Consider the following 22,291-nt stretch of genomic DNA (forward strand, 5'->3'; position numbering starts at 1 on the left):
CTAAATATAATAGGGAGCAAGACATGAAAGGGAATATATGAACGCCCGGGACTTAGAAATTACGTTAGTGTCCTAATTGGAAATCACACGGAGAGGTATAAGCAATTTCGTGCTAAATGTGGAGTGGCCACCACACAGAGTAGTGGCCACTTTAATTTCTCCCTTAGGAAGACGCATGTCCAAAACTTGCAGAGAATAAATTACTCCATAAGCATTTACACAAATATATCATAATTGAGTGGCAAATCATACCCGGGAGTACGCACTAATATTAAGTGTTATTACTCACCATAAACCAGCAACGTAGAACTTCCTCCAGATTATGCGCACAAGAAAGAGTGGATCTGCCTGAAAGGAGAACAAATATCAATAACAATAACAATTAAATAGTGATTAATAAAGGTACCAACACTAGTACATAATTTCGCAATGCCTTAGTTAAAAAACTTTTATCAAAAATCAAGATTTTGAAACGCAATGCTCTTTAATTGTGGCCGTCGATCGATACCGTGTCAGGTGAATTTTAATGATAATGCAATGCGAGTATAGGGACTACAAGGAAGATAAAAGATGTTCAAAACCCAATTTCATTTGACTTAATTAGTCACCACTTGCAATCTTAGATAGCAATCTCGCATCGTTCGAATGGTTTTACCAATTTTTCAGAGACAATATCTCTCCGCAAAAGAGGCATAGAACGATACCAATCCTATTGAAAATAAATGCCAGAAATGCATTAATTTGTTTTTTGATAAGTTAACTTTACAATGTGTTTTTATCACAGTAATTGCAGGAAAATTTAACAAAAATTAGCAACAAGTAACAAAACTTAAAAACAAAAAATATAAAACTCTTCTGCAATTTTCTTCGGCAATCGGAAAAAAGTTTCGAACAATTTTTTTTTAAATTCTGCCGAAAATAGAAAAAACCTATTCTGAGGTACCTCGTTTAAAATAAGGTAATTGTACAATTAATGAATTTTGTAGAATAAAGTTCGTCTCTGAAATGTAGGGTCCCTTTAGGCACGAGAATAATGGAATGTAAAAGAATATTTAGTAGTTTGCCTGACTCCATTCCAAAGATTCTTGAATTACGGATTGCGTAATTGATCATAAATCTCCGTGGTAACAATCTGATGGCATTTTTAACAGAAAAAATGAGTTAGTATTACCAGTATTGGCATTAGTCTTATAATTAATGCTTTATATGGACAAACGCGCAGTTTTGAAATTTTTGAACAAAGGAAGTGGCGATAAGGATATAAACTCCGAATGACCTCATTAGTGTTCTGTTCATCTGTTTTTATGCCTCCATTTCAATCCCTCGTCCCTCTCCGCGGGGAAAATTCCTGCTACCTTCAACGTTCGGTCGCATTCCCTGCCTTTAACAGTCCGCTCGGGGGGTAGCGTGTTTTGTGGTGCATGTTCATGTGGTAGTGGTGTTTTACATTCTTGCTTGTTGTGTCCCGGCTTGCGTGTTGTTGGATGGCTTTCGTGCTGCATCCTGGGGTGCAGTTTTTTGTTGTTTTGCGGTATATGTGTTTGAATGAGTGTTGGATGAAGGGATTTTTGTATGCGTTTGTGCGCTGCTGTGGGTGTAGTTTTCCATGTTGTTGTCTTAGCATGTGGTATTTTTCCTTTTTATGGGTGGTGACCTAACACTCCCCGCCACACGCCCTTGCGGCGAATTGCGGGGTATTATGTACATGTAGATGTAAACTGCGAAATAGAGGATTCAGTGCTAACTAGGGCCAATCTACATCTACATCTATTTTCTGAGGTCGGAAACTTTTAAGACCACCTTCATGCATGGGTACATGCATGTTAATGTATTTCGTTTTTGAAAATATTTCAGGTAAAGTCATCAAATCTTGTTAACAGACGGAAAAAAATGAAATTGTTACAATGTAATACAATACAAAATACCAATAAGTATGAACATATCCAAAATATGCATACATAATTAATAATGTCTGGAAAACGGTATAAAATGTACTCAAAGTCTAAAATAGGACAAAATGAGTATTTTCTCTCCAAAGAGAAAACAATTCTTTTGGAGGAATATCAAAAGATGAATGAATTAAAATACTTCTAAAAAGAGTCTGGCAAGCAGTTGCCATGCTCTTTTTAGATAGTATTATTTCATTTTTTATCGTATATTATTGAGTGCAAAGAGTAATAATAAATAAAAATAAATTGAATATCCTGAAAATATTTTTGCTTCTTCTTGTTCTAGATCCACAGTGACAAATATGGCATTCTTGACTCCACATACATTTTAGCAACAAAAGGCTATCTTTAATAAATTCACATGTGTACCGATGGAAAAGTTTAAGAAAACTGTAATCATAAATAGGTACAATGCGCACCCCGAACATGAATATAAGGACTACCGCACATTACTTTGGGCTTTAGAATACTTAAAAGTATATCAAAACAGGAACAACCATCAATTACTGGCTAACTTAATGCGCTGTTACTATGGCTGAAAGTGACCACAGAGGTAAATAAGAATGGCAAATTTAGAGATTATTCTATAATTAACATGCACACGCGTACTTTTTGGGAAGTCTTCGAAAGCGTTGGCCCATCAACAGACCTTCATTACTTGAAATAATTTATTACAGCCCTGCACGGAATAAGTTAGATTTCGTGGCTTGGAGGCATTTAAATATCTAACTTTAACTGTAGGGGAACCGTCCCGGAGTTGATGACTCCAATATTATCCCAGGCAACCTTGAGAATACGCATTCATTCCCGAGTATTTCTCGGCGAAGAGGAAAGGGACGGATATAACGGGCAAGCGGCCTTAAGAAAGTCTTCGTCCCAAAGATCTGTGCTCTAAACCAGGAATAGATACCCTATTTTCCCTCGGTTAACGACTTCATACGCCTTTCCAAACCGCACCGCTTCCTGTAACGGGTCGTTAACAAAAAATATAGGATTCTAAAAGGGAGAGGGTGGGAAAAAATGGCTGAGAATCGAATGAGGATGACGTACCAAGGCATTCTTCAGGGATTCTTGGACGTTGCCCATGGTGATGACGGGTCGTTAGACTCTTTCAACGGAAGGAGGAAAGCTTTAAAGTTATCCCATCTCCAGACTTGCCGGCCCACAATGGATTTTAATATGATCCCACTACCCAGAGGGTACATTATCATAACCTTTTACGGTATTTTGTCAATTGTCATGGATAAAATTGAGACATAGCAAATGAAAACTTAAAACTGAAAATAAGTTGTAAAAAAGGTTTCAGGTTGTTTTTAAACTATGTTTAATATGATATATTCGAAACTATTCAAAACTTCGAGGCTGAATTAATGATAGAAACCCACACTTCTGGAATACTCTTTCGGTGAAAGCCAATAAAAGTTCTAGAAAATCGTACCTTTGTTTTACTAATAATCTTTGTTTTATTAATATTGATTCACATCCCATACCTTTCGCACTAAATTTCCAATTCACTAAGCAATGCTTGCAACCCCTTGGCTGACTGACAAACTAAAGCTTGGTCATCAGCAAACGTAATTGATTTTACGGATTCATCGCCCACTTTCATTCCTACCTCCAGTTTTTCCCATGCCTCTTTAATCATTTCCTCTGCATACAGGTTGAACAGCAACGGTGATATTGGGCAACCCTGCCTTACACCTCTTCCTAACACTGCCCAACCGGACTCCCCGTTCCCTACACGCACCCGAGCGGTCTGAGACATGTGAAGGTTACGGATTAGCCTCATTTCCCTCCAAACTATTCCTATTTTCTTCAATATAAACATTAGTTTTTCCCAATACACCCTATCATACGCTTTTTCGAAATGTACGAAACAGGCAAATACCTCCTGGTTGTGTTCTATATTCCTCTCGATTAATAATCTCATTACTGCAATGGCATCACGCGTACCTCTCCCCTTCCTAAACCCAAACTGATCATCCCCTAAGTAATCATTTGCCCTACTCTCCATCCTTGTGTTTATGATCCTGAGAACAACTTATGCTGCGTGGGATAAACCTTATTGTCCTGTAGTCCTCACATGATGTAGCATTTACCTTTTTCGGAATTGGAACTAAAACTGATCTCACAAAGTCTTCCGGCCAGATTCCTTCCTCATAAATACTGCGAATCAGCCCATATAGGCTCTTCTTACCACATTTTCCTAAGCATTTCAATAGTTCTGCGGGAATGTTATCCACCCCCACGGCCTTATTTACTTTCATCTCCCTTAATACCCTTTCTATCTCATTGTCTAGTCTGCCTGGACCTAAGCTATCTTCCTCTAAGTCATGTTCCTTTTCTATGTCTAACTTTGCTGGTCTAAGCTCTTTACTATACGTCGGCTCTGCTTTTATCTCCACTAGTAGTATTCTCTCCGTTACCTGCTCTATGTTGACTACGCTTCTTCCTACCTCTTCATTTAATACTATGGCAAGCCCTCGTTAGCTCTCGTCCCCGCCGCTGTATATTATTCTATAATTATCACTCCAGTAACGATCCCCACTATCCTTCCATCTCACCTCGCATAGACCTAAAATATCTAAATTTCCCCTTTCCATCTCTCGCTTAACATTCTCCAATTTCCCTGTCCTCATCATTGTCCTAATATTCCACGTTCCTATTCTAAATAATTTGGTCTTCTTCTCCTGTGTTTTCTGTCCTGCTGCTGCTGGTTTTCCCTTGCAAGGGGTTCGTGGGATGACGACCGCGGAAGCCTTGCCTCATCCACTGCCGCGCACGACACACGGCCGATTGGGCCGAGCCCCGTAGTTGCCAGGACTCAAAATATCTGTCCATCATGTTAATCTTTGGAATGATAATTGAGGTGGTTTCCCGATGCCTTCCTCAATAGTGTTTTTAACGTGACACCATCACTTACTGGCCGCCCCACTGGGGTCCGACGCCATTGCTGCCGCCTCACTGAGAAACAGGCGCTGCGTGGACTACCTTTCGTCTGGCTCCTAACCTTCGACCTATCTGGGAGTGACCCTACCAGGAGCAATTAGTATTACTCCCACTAGCACAGCTCGAGGTTTAATCGGAAGGCACAAGCCCTTCAACCACGTCAATGTTGTAGTCCGGGGAGGGGTAAACATATAAGTATATTTTACTAGCGCGACCCACACACGTGTGTGTGGGTCACGCTAGTCCAGTGGGTACACACACACACATATATGCATATACATATATATATATATATATATATATATATATATATATATATTATATATATATATATATATATATATATACACACACACACACACATTCATTGTTAGTCATTTAAGCGGCGTAAAAAATTATTAAATAACGCAAATAAAAATATAAGGCAACGAAAAGTCATCCCCCAAAATTATCAAATTCCTTTATATTAATTGGTTTCACTTCTTTTCCTTTTTTATTTATAAATGAAATGAAGGCACGAAGTAAACTAAAGTAGCCTCAAAGTGTCGTAACTAGATGTTTGACCTTTATTGAATCACTTATAAGTTGTTCCGTTTTTTGAAAATTTTGATGCTAACACAATATTCTCTCTCAGATTAGGAGCTAGTTAATTTAGCGTAGCAATGGATCATGGAAGAGTATTTTACCCAGGACATGCATGAAAACGCTTGGAGCTGCGATGAACTTAAGTAAATTAGTTTAATTTATTTATTTATTTTTTAATTATTTGTTTATTCATTTTTTTTGCCTACGCTAACCTTTGAGCTGCGGACCACAGAATAATTTAAGTCAAGTAATCCAACCGATTACCTCATGTAGACTTCTATTGATACTGCTTTAAAATATAATGTTGTTTCGGAAAAGGAAAATGCGGAATACGATCTGCCTCGCCAAAAATTGAAATAACATCCCCAGAAAGTGTGTTTCTATTGAGGAGCGTAATTGAAAAATGAAAGTTACCCTTATAAACATCCGACGAATTGCCTATTCTTTAATCTCTAGGAAAAAAGGTCTTACAATGCGTACGAAGGAGTTAAGTAATTACGCATATATTATGCTACTGAATGCAGCCAGCTAATGACAGTCAGCCAATCATAATATGATTAGATAGATTCGTAATAAAACGAAGACCTCTCTCTCCTTATACCCTAGCCATTTCGAATTGATTTTATTGATTACATTCTGGTCAATATATTTTCATGCCACAGACGAATACTCCTAAGGCAGCAAAAACAACGAATCGGTATAAATGCGTCAATTTTCATTGCCATAATGAAACTTCGATTTCAGCACGCTGCGAAATTGGCCTGCACTTTACTCCACGAAACAAAATCCAGAACAGGCAAATAAGACTCGTACGGTTTCGGAGTCATCTCATGTCATTCCACAATTTTCATTTCGTTTCATATGCTTAGTCGCAATTAAGTCAACGCCAAAAGCAGACTCGTGCTTTAGCCGAGAGGCAAAATGCCAAACAATTTAACTCGGTTATAGATACCTATAAACTTCCTGTGAACGGTGAATATCCCATCAGTTAATGCCTTGTATTCAAATCAGAGTAAACCCTAATAAAATTGAGTCATAAATAAATATGTCCGGTTCTGTGTTCACCTTACTGGACAATTAAAATGCATCCCAGCATGGGACTTTATTTTTACCAAAAAGTTTTTAGATAAAAAAAGATTTAATCAACTGGATAAATCACTTCACTTAGTTTTATATCATGATGTAAACGTGCGTATGATTCGGGTTGTACTTCTATTTTCAGGAATAATTAATGAAGCAATTCTATTTTAGTCGAATAGTAATCACAGGCGCACAAAATGCTTGACTGCTGTCACGCTATTGTAATATTTTGGTTATTCTTCGCTGCATAAACTTCATTTGAAACTGATTGGTTATATTACACATTTAGTTTTTAATCATGAAATTGATTCTCGGTTAAAAAAATGGACGTTTAAATACACTCAAAACGAAACTCCTTTCTATATTCTAGCTTGATTACGGTCATTCAAACATTGCCTACATTAAATAGGAATCATCCAGTTACTCCCGACTGTTTATTACCGTGATGGTAACCAATATGATACAAATGCAGCAAATTCAAAGTTTCCAAGCAATAAAGCCATCAGAAGTCGTACCAGTGTTTTTTATATCGTAAGAGAATTATACTCCTGAATTTGCTGAAATTTTGAGATAAGCATACGTGGGATGCAAAATTCATTTGACAAATAAAGCTATCGTATAATAAGTCACGCAGAGTAAATTAATAAGTCGGCGAAAAATATGGCCAGACTTTCCGTGAAATCCATTTACAGCGACATCCATGGACTAGAGCGGTTACCTGTATAATTGTTGCCATAATCTTGCTTCAGCTTCCTATGAGTTGAGTAGCCTTTCATTAAGTTGAAATCATTAAAGGGTATATAAGAGCAATGCCATTGTCATATACACTTACTGCAACATCTCCGTTCCAGAGGGAAAAGATTAATGGCTTCATATCCTCATCCCATTAAGTTCACGCACGAGACTTTAAACTTAGAATATTTGAACAGTTAATCTGTTTCCAAGTTACATTTAGTACGAAAAATCATTACGCCAAAAATTAAAATGGCCAATTGAATACCATCGCCAAGATTTATTCTTGCATGAGTGTTCATAACTACATGAAAAAGGTTAATAAAGTAAAACGATAACTTGGTGGAATCCACGCAATATAACCTTCTTGATGCTTGAATATACTTCACACGGAGATGCAAGAAACCGTCCCTAAAATATCCACCCTCAAACATCTCATAAACCAGAATCCCAAAAAGGACTCGTTGGACGCGGGGGCAGTTCTGCGTTCCCAATTTATGTTCTAATCATGGTTAGCAGTTCTCCATAGGTAGACATGTGGCATTCATCGCAAAAGGAAAACGGGAAATGAATTTAGCAAGAGATTAGACAGGAATGTTAAACGTTCGGCTGTATCTGTAGCATCAGAATGCTCACGTGGTAAGGGTCTCTACTACTCATATTACATTTTTGAGTGGATATTTCAACAAAAATCGTTGCGATAACGCGAGAACCGACGCCAAAACACACGCAAATAAACTGTTACTGAGATTGGAATGATTAGATTCAACTTTCAGATTAAGCTCGAGATTTCAATTAGGAACATTTATATTATATAGAGAAATGTTTCTTGGAAATGGTAAAATTAAATGAAACTAAATGAATTATCAAGAACTACATCTGTAATCACAATTATTCCTCAGGGTAATTCAACCTAAAAACACATAAATGAGTCAGCCACGTAAAAAAGTTGTCTCAATTTTTTACTTTAGTGAGAGCTAACTCAGCATCTCGTATATTTGATTGATTTCATTTATTTTTTTCGGTTGACTCAACTTAGGTATTTTTCCGGTTTAATCGACGACTAAACGGAATTTCCTCTCGTCGTTTATTCCTTTCCTAGATGAATTGGATGGCTGCCGTATTAATATCAGTTAGTAAAATACATGTGTATCTCTATGCTATGTGTGATGCTAATAAATATAATATCTATGTAAAAATTGTACGGATTAAAAATGATTTTTAACTGAGTTTTCCCCGCATCAATGAAGATTGAAATCAATTAAAGGCTGCTATAGTTAAGTTTCAATTAATTTATTTTTATCTCAAAAATATCAACATAAGAATTCTATATTTTATTTCTTCCTCCCCCAAAAATCCCTGACATCAGAAATCACCTCCAGCGTTAAGTATGCTGTTTGTTAAGTTAAACTGAAAAGTGAGATTTTTTAAAGTGAGATTTTAGACAGGTGAGGTAAATATCATATTCAGTCAGATTCAGCAGTCCAATTTCTCTAATTCACAAAATCAAACCGTTTTGAATCGAGATAGGTTGTCGAAATAAAAAAATCGATATTTGACCCTGGGACCCTATGATAACTAGGTAAAAGCTACATCAACGAGGCCAACAGCCTATCAAAATCACATATATTATTATTATTAAATTATCTACCGGTTAAGGTAGGTTTCAGATGGACACAACTACCAAAAAAATATTTCGTGACTCCTAACAAAACAGAATCCAGCAACCTACTCTTCATCAGTTCGCTCTCCATCTCTGTGTACTTCCTTCATCCCGTCCGACATCCCTATTCTGTTTCTACCCTATCCTCGTTTGCCTAAAACCTCCTCTCTATCACAGTCTTCAACATACCATTGCCGATCAATACGCATTTCATCCATTTTTCCTGCCTCCTTATAATTTCTCCCAACGATTCCCTATCCTCGCCCACCAAGTACTTCCTCATTTGTTCTCCTTTCGGTCTGTTTCACCTTCTCCATTCTTCTCCACACCCACATTTCAAAAGCCTCCAATCTACTTTGTTCTCCTGCTTCAATGACTACGTTTCCGCGCCGTGCGTTACTAGGATCCTTATCAAAGTTTTTACAAGTCTTGCATATATTATATGCACCAAATTAGAATGGATTACAATGCAATGCTGGTGACTGGTGGCTGGTGACAGTTAAATCAACTTTATAAAGGAATACACCCAGAAATTGCCACGTAAAATGATTTCCTTTGTACAGCCAGGTACGCATAAAGGGTAAATGAGGATTATGAAAAAATTTTTCGAAGCTTAGAGGCAAGATAAAGAGAAGCGTGAGGGGGAGGAGGAGGGGTCATTCAGAGAGTAATGAGAATCTTGATGGTTTATGAAAGGGATCTCCTCTTTTGCAGCGGAATCCATCTTGGTAAACCTCCTCCGCCCGCCGCCATCTTGATTGGTTTAATCCCCGGCGTTTCGGCTCAAACCTTAAAGGGGTTTTTCGCAGTTACTTGAAGAAGAAGGGCCTGTAGGTGTGAGGGTGTGTAAGGGGATAGAGGGGGGGGGGAAGGGGGAAATGAAACCATAAGTCGATTACCGGGATAGCGGGAGCAAAAGACGGATGCCTTCTTCTTTCTCCCGAAGAACGCGATACGGAGAGCTGGTTGCTGCTCCCTGCGCAACCTAAATTGATCAATTCAGGCATGGTCTTAATGTCTGCTCAGAAGGGACGCGAAGGGATGATATACGAACAAATGGTACCTAGGGAGCGGATAAATGTCAAATTTTTGAACGTAAAAATACAAGATACAAGTTTTGGACGGAGGAGCATAAGCATCCAACTTTAACACGAACTTCAAACTGTCGCAGAACTGTATAAATACCGAGAGTTTCTTCATAAATGTAAATCATAGGGCAGGGAAAAAGGTATGTATATATATATATGTGTGTATATATATATATATATATATATATATATATATATATATATATATATATATATATATAACTTTTTCCCTGCCCTATGATTTGCATTTATAAAGGAAGAGAGGCAAGTGGAAAGATCCGGTGTTCGAGTCCCGGTTGAGGAGATATTTTTACTCTTGTGATCCGTTCGATTCCGCCTTCCCCACCTCTATTGTGTTCGTCCTTTATACGTGTTCCTATCCCTTTTCCTTATATATGTTTCTGTATATATGAGTATTTATTCGCCGTTTGGCGGGATTTCGTGTTTGAATGTATATATATATATATATATATATATATATATATATATATATATATATATATATATGCTTTCGTAGACGTAACACGGAAGTGCCGAATAGTACAATACACAATAACACACAATATAGAAACACAAAAAAAAGAACACTCACACGTTATTTCTTGATATTCCGACGGAAACAATCCGTCTTCATCTGAAGATATAGAAGTAATGACAGTCTTTACTTCTATATCTTCAGATGAAGACGGATTGTTTCCGTCGAAATATCAAGAAATAACGTGTGAGTGTTCTTCTTTTTTTGGGTTTCTATATTTTGTGTTACTGTGTAGTGCACTATATACATACATACATGTATATATATATATATATATATATATATATATATATATATATATATATATATATATATATACACATATATTAATAAAGAAAAAGATTTACCAAAACACAAAAACCTACTCTGTCAATGAAGACGCCAAGGAATCAAACAGTTCAACGTCCCATCCGAGGCATACCTCACTTGAAGTGCTCTCCTCATAGCAACCACAAAAGGATTGAGATACCTCTTCGAACAATCTTAGCAGGAATCTATTAAACTAATTGCACACCAAGTCGACCTCCATGTATATTTATTTTTTTATGTCTTTTTCAAAGTGATAGGAATCAATATCATTTTGTCATACAATTTTCTAAACTCGAAATATTTAAAAACTATGCTTCTCATTTATAATCACTTAAACGGTAGATAAAAAATAGACAAAGCCATCCAAATAATTTTTCAAAATATTTCTGTTTGGAAGTAACATCCTTGAGTGTAAACCCCTCTTCATTCAAATTCCATCCGTATGAACCCAGAGGATTCTTACGCAACATCGTCGCTGGAATCGTGCGCAAAGATTTGGAGTTTGGTCGAAGTATGCGAAAGCCAAGGCAATGAATAGAAGATGAGTTGGATATCAAAGGATACCCAAGTTGTTTCTGGATCTCCTATGTTTCCACCTTTGAACTTCAAATTCGAAATGCGAGCAAGTTACTCTGGTGAATTTTACAGAGCTTCACTCTTAAGGACGACAAACCTCTGTTTTCTGGAGGTAATTGTTTACCGAAGACAAAAATCTTTGAGGAGTAGAAATCCTCCGCGTATAACTACGCACTGTCGTTTCCGGTGGTTGACCTTGAGCTTAAAGTACGAGTCCCCATTCGTGAAAATGATAAGCTATACGATACACATTTTGGAGTTTAAAATCAAGCTACTGTGACTTAAAGGTGGAAGTGGGCGATGCAGAAGATTCTCATCGAAAAATTATTCATGTCCCTAGTCAACTTCGAATAATTTTCTCCTCTATACCTTATTGCATCTTTAATCGAGATATGAGCCAATTTGGCATTAGAAATTCCATTTAGATATTTATTCTTTGTCAAAGAGGAACAAATAGGAGGTAATTTCTTTGTTAATTTCTGGATTAGTGCATTATTGGTACTCCCGAAATCCTAGGGATAAATCTTCTACCACCATTGGGATAATCAAAGTTCAAAAATTCATTCGGCTTTATCATTTAAAATCGAAATTCAAAAATTCATTCGGCTTAAAAGGAATAACTTTTATAGTTACGAGTAGGGTGGCTAAGAAAGTGACGGGTCGTGGAAAAAGGGGATATTCATTATCATTGGTCGTTCAATCCTAAGATTGGTTGACAGCAGTCCTCCACATCCTATCCTATATGATTCCAATTGGCTTACTTCCTGGTATTTTTTGCGATGTACTTTTTTCTTAATTAGCCCCATGTATTTATCCCTTCGCCTTCCTCTTTGGACTTTTCCCTCTATTTTTCCTTCTATTACATTCGTCATGAATCCATTGTTCCTCAGGGTGTGGCCTATCCATCTGGTTCTTCCTTTCTCTATGGTGTTCCATAAGGTCCGTTCTTTGTCTATTCTTCTGTATACTTCTTCATTTCTTATTTTTGTTGTCCATTTGACCTTAAGCATTCTCCTCCAGCACCAGGTTGCGAAGGGTTTAAGTCTTTTCTGGTCTACTTTTCCGATGCTCCATACTTCTGATCTATGAAGTGCTCCATACGAATGTTTTTACGTGTTGTTTCCTCGTCTGTAGTTCTATCTTCTTTGAATACCGCAGTTGTCTTTTCATGGTGAATGCTCTCTTGATGTCCGTAGTACCTCTTCCGTCCCATGTGATGGTACTTCCGGGATAGGTGGAGGAATACACTTGCTTTAATTTTTGTTCTTTCAGTGTGACTACTATATTCCGCTTCTCTCATCCTCATAATAAGATTTTAGTCTTAGTCTTTTTTATGTTCATGTTGTATCTTAGTGGAACTTGATCCAATACGTTTAGTTACCTTTGAAGATCCTCTTGGTTTTCTACTATCATTGCAATATCGTCAGGGAAGCATAGCATGTTTATCTCTTCTTCATTGATCCTAATTCCGTTTAATCCGGAATTAGGATCAATGGAAATCAGATAAACATGCTATGCTTCGCTGATGATATTGCAATGATAGCAGAAAACCAGGAGGATCTGCTTGGTCAGGGGTAGGGGCATATTAGTATTGGAAATTTTCTTCTTTGTCTTAAATAGAGAGAAATGAGATATAATGAATGAAATTAACGTAGTAGAATGGGATATTTTATGTTAGATCTCAAATTAAATAAGTTATTTGAACTTATCACTTAATAGTTATAGGATATTGGAGGACAATAATGATGGTTAGCACGAGTGTAATAGTTATGATCTCTGATATAAAATGTCATGTACAGGAAATTCATCCATTTCATCGGGGCATTCTATTTAAATTTGGATTTTGAACGGCCCCTAATGACTATTTGATTTGAAGTGACATGAAAAAATTCCCCTTTCTTTGTCTTATATTGTTTCCTTCTTCTTTTCCTCGTAGTTTGCCTGCCTTTATGCTATTCAAAAAAGGCTTACTCTCTTTCTCCCTCCACATAGTTTGCCTAACATTCTCCCTTCTATCATGGCTTACAAACTATCACTGTCCGTCAAAATATTTTTCATTCTATTTCTCTACGTTAATTGAATTTCCCTCCGTGATTTCGTCTCTTCGCACGCCCACTTTCACGAAAACCTCGACGTTTGGTCTTCCTCTCGGTCCAACTTCTTTCCTCCTTTCTCCGCCACATCTACACCTCCTCAGTAAGAAAGTATCCTATCTAATATATTCTATTGTTTCAGGCTTCACTTCGTGGAAGTATTTGATATCCATACTAAAAAGAAAGAAAGACTCGTACTTTTCCACAAAAAGTACGAGTCTTTCTTTCTTTTTAGTATGGATATCCTATCTAAGCCTTTTCCTCAAAACCCTAGTCTCGCATGCATAATGCACTGCGCACCATGTCGAAATCTTTACTAATCTCTTTCACATCTTTACTCTGGGAACCTTTTCAAAGGTAATCCTTCTCCGTTGGAACGCCTCGTTCAATAGCACCCAATTACATTAATTGCTCCACCTGCTCTAGTTTACCCTCACTCTCACTTTGATACCTATCCTGGCTTTTCTATTTCTCGAGTATCTCATTACTTTTGCTTTTTTACGGTTAATCCTCCCCACGTAGTACTCTCCTCGTTTCCACTATAGAGCACTTAATTATAGTAATTGCAAGACCTTAGTATCCTGGGTACTTTTTCTTGCGGGCACGAATAATCACTCAAATTAAATTGACCAAAAAATCTGCTGTACCACTAAATAAACTCAGGCATATTTTTAATCCAAAAGAAAAATAATACGAAGTTTTAGAAGCTTACAAATTAATATGGTCACCTTTAAATCGCTTCAACAACCATTGTAGAGACAATTAGATTGAATAGTTTACCAATACCCACCATATGGTAGGTATGATTCGAAAAATGATCACTAATTAAGGATGATCATGCATTCCCGCTAGGTTAATCATTCATAATTTTAGACAAATTTTCTTATTTCATGATTATATCCAAGAAAATGAAAAATTATCCGTTCCAGCGTTTCCCTGTTTGTCTATAGAGGATAATCAATATCCTTCCGCTTCATGCTACCTTAGGTTTTCCCATTAAATATATTTTACAATTCAGCTCTCATTATCCTATTTATAATCTACCCACTATGCGTCGATGACCTCTATATCGAGGAAATAATGATAGTCTTACACATCGTCGACAGGTTGTGCAGTTATAAAAAAATTAGTAGGATTTTGCCCAACGTACAGATCAGGGATTAATTTTTCGCGTGCTAAACTCGCGATCCTTGCACCAAAAAAGCGATTTAAGCACATGCCTTCGATTTGTAGACTTCATCTCGTCCTGTCTGCATAGTGGTCTCAATTACACTAATACGAGGGTCATCCGGAAAGTAGTACCCGTTCGTGAAATAAAGACACAAAAGTAAATATTAACAAACATAAAAAATTTTATTTGAAAGAGGATACTTTAAACTACTTCTCAACATAATCTCCAAGCAAATTAAGGCATTTGTCATAACGTGTGACAAGTTTCTGTATTCCTGCTGCATAGTCCTTCGCCGCCAGCTCATTGAGATACGCGAGGGACCCATCTTGCACAAATTTTTGCATAATGCAGATGGTGTTTAACAATTTCATGAACAATTGTTCGAGAAACATTGGGAAAATGCTCACAGATGTCATCAATTGTGACGCGCCGATCGTTCCTCACGAATTCGTCAACTGAGCTCACCAGTTGGTCTGTAATGACAGACGGTCTCCCCGAACGCTCATCGTCGTGTGTGTTCCCCCTCCCCATGTTGAAGTTGCGACACCACCGCCGAACAGACGACTCGTCCATTACATTGTCTCCATACACCTCCTTTAATTGGCGATGAATATCACATGGGCGAACGTTTCTTGCATTGAGGAATTTAATCACTGCCCTCACTTCACAACTGGCGGCGTTCTCAATTTTTTTAAACATTGTAAACAATCACAGAAACAACACAGGCAATGCTAGCGTCACGCAACTTGGCTCAGAGAAGGCAGACAAGCCACTGAAGCTATCTGACCTCGTCCAGCGGCTACTCGCGTCGTCAGCACTTCATGCGGCACGAACGGGTACTACTTTCCGGATGACCCTCGTAGATCACGCCCTTGAGGCGGGGTATTGTGTACTACGAATGTAATTAGCGTGATAGGCGAAGTTTTATGAATCGGAAAGCAGTGAAGGGGTGAAGGGAAGAAAGTGATTCCCCAGAGGGTCTCCGAGAAGATTTATAGATGCCACGATGAGCTGGGGGAACCACAACAGGGCGCGCGTGACCAAGGGGCCCTTTTCATCAAGAGGGAACTCGCACTACGTTTTGAAAGCATTCATGCAGCAATATTTTAATTTTTCAGCATGATGTTACATTCAAGAGAGGCAAACTAATCAATCACACAGCATGGAGCGGAATGATAAAATGGAGTGCTCATTTTATTTTTTCCCAAAGACATAACCTTCCTGTTTGTTGATTTAATAAAATGCATGGCCATTCTTCAATTGCTCATTACCAAGAACGATCCTTGCTAGGGCGCGGACGACTGCAGTTATTTTAATAAACACTATGCTATTAAATATATAATTATAATCGTACCAAATATCAATCATAAAATTCTTTTTAAAGCGAATTTAAAAGCTTTATGAGCGAATTAGGAAAGTTAACACCAGTTAAGGACTGTTTGAATAAAAAATGAAGTCTTATTTAATTGAAAAGAACGCCCAAATAGTAATAGCGATTTAAAAGTGGACTTGCTCTAATACTTCCCGTATTATTTAGTTATTCTTACGATCGTGTTAGGATATGTTAACTACACTCTAATTTCCAAATATAAATTTTACCAGAAAAATTTTAACTTACTTTAGAGAATATAAGGAAAATAGTTTGAATAAAAAAGCATTCCTGAAAACCAATAAGCTATAAAGGTATTCAGAGACGAATGAAGTAACCAATTAGGAAAACTATCAATATGTGATCAATATTCATTACGAGTGAAAGCATCAAGTACCAAGTTTTTACGCTAAAGTATTTTATTATGCCGAGTAGTAGAGCATATACACTCAGTAGCAGAACATAAATACGCTAACATTTTTAACCAAGGCAAGGTCAATTCATGTTTCTCCCTGTAACCTGTAAGGTTTCCGTATCCATTAATTATCTCGCTTAAATTTGAAATTCGATGTCACATAACATCCTCACACTAATTATCGAAAATGTCATTAAGTTTTTTATCAACATCATTGAAGAGAGAAAACCTCGCAAATTCGAGTGTTAGTCAGTCAACCTTTTAACCTGTATCTTGAAAGATTCCGAGTGAGTTGGGATGTTACAATGCTACTTACAATAATATTACAATTTTATTTTAAACCGAAGCCAGAAAGTCAACGAGAATGTAAATTTAACGATATAACGTAATCGTCATACCACCTAATCAGAATTATAATCAGCCTGAAATGATGTTGGGGTGGGATGGTATCTCAGTGGATGGAGCTTTCGGCTACTGACCAGAAGGTCCCGGTTTCGCAAGTGCGCATCACATAACGCTTCCATTTACACACAAGCTGTAGAACTTACTCCGTGCATGATTTGCGTGAATAATTTCCTGGAAAGTCGAAGGCAAGCATAAAAAAGGAACTGGTCACTTTAATAATCACACACACTTAAAGTCTCAGTACGAAGTCAGATTTTTACACTCACCCATCAAACTTAGGATTGATGAACGTGTTTTTTTTGTTAAAATCAAATACTATAATCAATGATCGAATTCAATAATCAATATTCGGGTGAAAAAATCATTTATCTAGAGTCTGCAGTTCACAATTACTGACGAGTCAAATTCTAAACGGTGCTCTTGAGTAAATTAGTCGGCAAACGTTTGCGACACGAAGGAAGGACATTAAAGGGACGGTAAGGGAAGTTTTATCGCCAGCGATTGGGAGAACGCGTTCTCCACTTGAGTGCTCCCGCAGACTTTAGTGGTTTCGGCAGTCAAGTCCGCGTAAACAGTTCAATGTTTCCGCCGCACATGAAGCTACGTGGCTGGTGCAGCTGGACTGCAACGAACGTGGTGTGACGAACGAACCGAAGCGGCAAAGCAAACAGTCATTGGAATAAACGGGATTCTGTCCGAGGAATGTGAAAATGGATAGATATACGAAATCGAAGGAGTATTGTCGTGGCTGGCAGGTTATTTGAATTAGCGCCAGGTACAATTGTGGACTAAATTGGACTGAAAGAGTTTACCCACTATTTTATTCAGGAAGATATTAATTTTTTAATATTACTTTGAAAATAAAATATGAGCGGTATAGTATAATATTGAACCTTCCTCTGTTGTTTATGTAGGTTCCAAGCGGACACGTTTGGATGTAAACACTTATTATCAAAATCAAAACAACCGCGGTGGTAGTTTAAAATACTATGAGTGGGATGGCAATGAAAGCTACGCATAAGAACTAGATCGTTCATGAATGTTCGTACTGTACATACTTAATTACGTAAATTTTAAAATTCTGCAACACTGAGGGAAAACCTTTTAATGAAGTCAAATGGATTTATGAGCACTTGAACATTTTTAACACTGAACAATTTTGTGAACACTGAACATATATATGATCACTGAACATTGTCATGAACACTGAACAATTTCATGAACTTTATAAATCGCCTTGTTTATACTGACGTTATCATAACGTCGTCATGACGTGTATTACTACAAAAAAATGAGCCAAAAAATAATTTGGGAAGGAAAAATATTGGCATATACTATAAGTTCATTGAATTGCACTTAAAGCATAAATTCAAGGGAAGAATAAGTTTTGTAATTGACGTAAGTAATCTGCTATTATTATTAATGCAGACAAATTAGACACATGAGATCAATCTTTCAACTTGCCACCGGTTCATGAGGTTAGTACAGAAGGTCGAATTTTAGACTTAATACTTGGCCCTTACGTGGCTCTGCCTTCGACGATACCGGGAGATATGATTTCATGGCCTACAGAGATAAAGTACCAGTAATCACAAAACATCTGGCACTCTGCCATTATTAACTTTCAATTTTAAATCACAGTACTTACGTCTCAACTATTTATGAATAGCGTTTCATGCTATTAAAAGTTGTGTTTCAGTATTATATGAACAATCAAAACACATTTCTTTTTAATGTATCCATGATGCAATTAAATAGCTTCCAAATTGTAAAGAAAAACACTCTTTGAAGTCTTCCATTGGGTAAAATTTTCCCCTATTGAATTTTCTATTTTCTGATCAAGAAAGGCGGGGGATGAGAAATTCCAGAGATGGACTTTTGCTGAATTGTACGTGATCACGGCGACTAACGCATGACCATTTTCTCAATGTAAAGGATCCGCGGATATTTATAGTTATTAATGTTCTTATATTGTCTCTCAAGTTGCATTTATAACCTATGGAGAGTCTTTAAATAACAAAAAATTAGTATCCTCAATCACTGTGCCAACGAAAGAGGACTTCAAAGCAGATTCGGATATTGTTCTTACAAAGAGATATTAAAATTTATGACAAAAGAAAAGACAAAAAATAATATTAAAAAATACAGTAATTGAGGCTCTAAAAAGTTCAATCATAGCAATTTCCTCTAAGACTATAGAATGCCCATGCGATCACTAATTACTTATTAGAGAGAATTCATTTGTTTCTGACTTAATAGCAACAGTTTTCACTCTCATTCCAGCATAAGGTTATTTTTTATACAAAACTGAACAAAATTCCCCGAGAATTCTTAAGAAAATACCTCAATGGATTTGGAGCATGCCATAAAAATGTTAAAATGTGGTGGCACATGCTCTTGGCGTCCGCTGAGCAAATATTTATTTGAGGAATAACAAATATCCCTTTAAAATAATAAAATACTAATTGCATCCAATTAAATAATACTGATTACACTTGTTCATAATACAATTTAAACAGATGATTTTAATTTATTTAATATTTGCGGATAAAAAAGCTATGTTTAGTCAGTCAGCCAAGGGGTTAGAATATAACAGAGCGCATTAGGAAATTAATGCGTAAGGAATGAGATGAGAGTCGATGTAAAAAGACAAATACTTTTAGGATCTAGAGAGTGAGGAACGCTTTGATTTTAAGTTTGAATTGGGAGGGCAATAACTAGAGCAAATGGTAACAGTTTACCTATTTTGGCATTTTTAAGACCAAGTAAATCAAATTAGCATGACGTAAACTTTCACGAGGAGGACAGAATTCATGAGAGAAACGTTGACTTTGGATACTATGAGAAGAAATGCATTAACAGTGATGTGTAGCATGGTTTTGAACGGAAGAGTTATATTGTCGTTGAAGCAAGATGATAGGTGTAGATTGGAGGCTTTTGAAATAGGGGTGTGGAGAAGGATGGAAAAGTTGAAATAAAAACCTTAGACAAGCGAGGAATGAGTACAGTAAGACAGGAATGTTGGACGGCATGGAGTGAAATGGAAATCATACGGAATCGAAGAATTATTTAATTTAGTTTAGAGTGTCAGGTTTTGTGGTGTGGAGAAGGATGGAAAAGTTGAAATAAAAACCTTAGACAAGCGAGGAATGAGTACAGTAAGACAGGAATGTTGGACGGCATGGAGTGAAATGGAAATCATACGGAATCGAAGAATTATTTTATTTAGTTTAGAGTGTCAGGTTTTGTCAAATTAGGAAAGGCAAAGAAGGGTAGGAATGTTGTCTGTGTTCATCCAAAACATGCCTTGAGCTTTAGACTACAAAAAATGATTATTGCACCTCAACACAGTATCATTCCGTTATTTTTCTCTGACTGAATCGTAAGTGATGCATGAATGATTCGTTTTTCTTCCTCACACAAATAAAGAAGTCCATGCAAATTCAGCGATTTCGTTTGCTTAAGTATATTATTTTAAATTTCACATTGACCTTTAGGCCACGTCCTTCAATGGAGATCAAAGGTGTGTGAGGTTAGGTTGAATGGTTATTACATACAATTAAATGCCAATTCGGAAAATATGACAACGCTCTATTACAGTGTTGTCGTGCATAAAATGTTTCTGAGCTGTCCTTCGAGAGAACTAACATAGCCAATTATATACTACAGAGTGAGACTTGAGGAATGAACTCACGATCACTTCATGCGACTCGTCCGGGTGAATAAGTTGCTGAAGTTCATAGTAACGGTGCGTTTGAGTCACGCCCGCCAAGCGCTCAATTATTAACCGTCGCGGGTGGTAAATCGGTGCTCATGACCCAGTGCATGGTTATTTTCAAGTCTTCCAGGAACTCTTCAAGTTTTAAAGGCCGAGTCGAGGAAAACAGATGAGGCCAGCGGAGGAAGACATTACCTAAACACAGTTTGACGTCCTTATGGTAAAAGTTTCAAAGCCATCCCTCTTTTCTCATGAAATGAGACGCTTACTTCAAGATTCAGCATCACGCTAGAAAACCCGCGAAAAAGTTACTCTCCATACTCCAAAAGCTATTTTGTCATTCAAGGGGAATTTCATCGCGATGGAAAAACTTTCTTCGCTCCCATTACCTGGCATTTCCTCACTCTCTCGTCTCGGAAGGATAGGTCATGGCAAATACGTCTGAGGTATTCAAAATATCATCCCGTAGAGGTTTTGTGATGGAAAACCGAGTGAAACATCAATGTTCCATTGTCTTTCAAATATACGTAAAAAAATTCTATGTTACCCTGAATTAAAATGAATGTATCTCTAATGTCATATTTTGTTCAGAAAATTTATTCATAATTTTATACAATTTTACTCCTCCGAACCCGCATTTCTTAAGAAGATTGCCCGGAGAACAGATCACGGTGAAAAGGAACTGCATCAAGCAAGTTCAATTGTGGAACAAAGATCGTACAGATCACAGCTGAAGGAGGACCGAAGTTTTTTTAAAGAAAAGCTGGAAGCAGATGCACAGAAAATGGATAATGAAATCATGATGCTAGGCTATAAGAAGAAGTACTTGGTGTGGTTGGCGAGGACAGGGGTTTGTTGGGAGAAATCCTATGGAGGCAGGAAAAGTGGATGAAGGGGGTGTTGACCGGCAGCGGGATGTTGAAGACTGTAATAGAGGGGAGAATGTTGGGCAAACGAGGAAAGGGAAGGAACAGGAAAGGGATGTTGGACGGGATGAAGGGAGGAAGAAAGTACTCAGAGATGAAGAGGGACCTGATATAGAGTAGGATGATGGATTTTGTGTTTTGTTAGGAGTAATAAAATGTTGGTTTGGTAGTTGTGTCCATCCGAAAACCTACCTTAACCGGTAGATTAACTAATAATAATAATACAGACACATACATTGTATATAGATATAGCGTGGCGTCGTACGGGGTAGAAACTAGATACTCCGAGAACATGACGCAATCCCAGATTTTTAATGTCTCGTCAAACTGAAGGTTAACTTTAACATCCGATTAGAGACAAAACTCAACAAATAGAATTATGACCGCTATTTAAGTTCAAAACTGGCAGTTAAACAGCTAAATAACTGCTAGACGATGTTATCAAGGTTAACATGTTCACATTCATTAATGAGTACCTTTAATACTCGTAAAATTGCATTCGTCGGCAGTCTCCACGTTGAGTTAACGTTCAAATCAACTCACCACTGTACTTATGTAGACGTTATACAACCGGGCTTACGTGGAAATTGAAACCTAAAACGCTGATGCTCTGGCGACCTCATGCCAAATTATCCCGAATATGCAAAATAGGGATGAAGAGGTGATGCACAGAGAAGGGGGAAAAGCACCACCATCTGAAAGAAGCAAAGAGACAAATTTAATTGCCT

At 37.3% G+C, this 22,291-nt stretch overlaps 1 long non-coding RNA gene across 1 annotated transcript in view; it reads right to left on the bottom strand.

Moving 5' to 3' along the window:
- The window catches only part of LOC139693325 (uncharacterized), a 512,487-nt gene that overhangs the window by 373,342 nt on the left and 116,854 nt on the right, over positions 1-22,291 (bottom strand). Inside the window, exon 3 of the long non-coding RNA XR_011702038.1 lies at positions 290-348. This is a non-coding gene — a long non-coding RNA (uncharacterized lncRNA). The remainder of the gene's footprint in view (positions 1-289; positions 349-22,291) is intronic.

This window comes from Hetaerina americana, unplaced genomic scaffold (genome assembly GCF_022747635.1).
Source record: "Hetaerina americana unplaced genomic scaffold, ioHetAmer1.1.p SCAF_46, whole genome shotgun sequence".
Classification (NCBI taxonomy): domain Eukaryota; kingdom Metazoa; phylum Arthropoda; class Insecta; order Odonata; family Calopterygidae; genus Hetaerina; species Hetaerina americana.